A 1,295-nucleotide genomic window follows, 5' to 3' on the forward strand; every position below is an offset into this window, starting at 1 on the left:
TGAATCAGCTTTATTGCAATCTGCAAGGAGCCAAAAGTTATTTTTAACAACACAGTTCGCCACACACAATTATACTTCACATTCATGTGTTCTTCTTCTCTGAATAACCTAGAACACACAGTGTAGCGAACGCGCCCCCTGCTGGTCGGGGTTAGCCAGTACATACTGCTCCATCACTCATCTTCAAACAACAAAACAAACTTTCCTTAACAGAAAACACAACTTTAACAGTCTGAACATAAACTGTATTACATGTAAATTATATTAATCATGTATCTAATCATTGGGTAGGAGTTTCAACCCTCTGCTTGCTCAGTATGCCACAATAGCCTTTAATTATTATACTGTATTTTAAAAAGCAACTTCTTCCTCTTTTTTAAAAGCCACTGTTAAATTATGTATTTGTCTGTTTTTAACAGCCACCGACAAGAAGGCTGAAAAAAATCAGGTTCTTTTTACTTTTACATGTTTAACCCTTTTTCTGATTTCTTTTTTTTTTTTCACAAAATGACTCAAGGTGCCATCTGTTCCCTATATTAACGGTATCTTCAACAAAAGAAAAGGTATTTTGACCTGAAAAAAAAATACAAATTAAGAGGCGAAATTGAACTCCACAACGTGAAAAAGAGAAAAACTGCACTAGAGTTCGAGTTGCTTCAAAAGGACCTTCAGAGTAAATTCTAATACACCATTTTACACATAACTATCATAACTATCTCTTACTGCAGGCAAAAGATGACTTGCTGACTTTTCTTTGTAAATAATTGTTTAAATAAAACGACAGGAACGAAGCATTATTTGTTTCGTCTTTTATTGAACATTAAAAAAAATGGTGTTCCACAATTCTGTCCCTTCCTCTGCCACTAGGTGGTCCAAGTGCACTGGCTAGATACAGACTTCCCTATCTCTTCCGCTGCGATCTAATCCTGTTTACATTAAATAAACCTGCTCGGCAGCAGGCTCAACTTTGCGCACATGTTGCTATGACAGCAAGTCCGGGATGAGTTTCGAAGAACCAAACGATCCAAGATCATGCCAAATTGTCAACAATGAAATCCAGCTAACTGAGTTAGCGACGTACGAAGAACGGACCCCAGGAGGACAGACAAAGTATGACGGGTTACTGTTTTAGCCTATCTGAAATTGGACCTGTTATTTCCTGGAAGTCTAAAAAGCAGTCCACAGTTTTTTTATCTACATGTGAAGCTGAATACATTGCTTTGGCTGCTGCTGCACAGGAAAGTATTTATCTTGTGAATCTAATGAATGGAATAGACTTTGGATGTGAATATGCA

The sequence above is a fragment of the Fundulus heteroclitus genome, chromosome 8 (genome assembly GCF_011125445.2).
Source record: "Fundulus heteroclitus isolate FHET01 chromosome 8, MU-UCD_Fhet_4.1, whole genome shotgun sequence".
NCBI classification, from domain to species: domain Eukaryota; kingdom Metazoa; phylum Chordata; class Actinopteri; order Cyprinodontiformes; family Fundulidae; genus Fundulus; species Fundulus heteroclitus.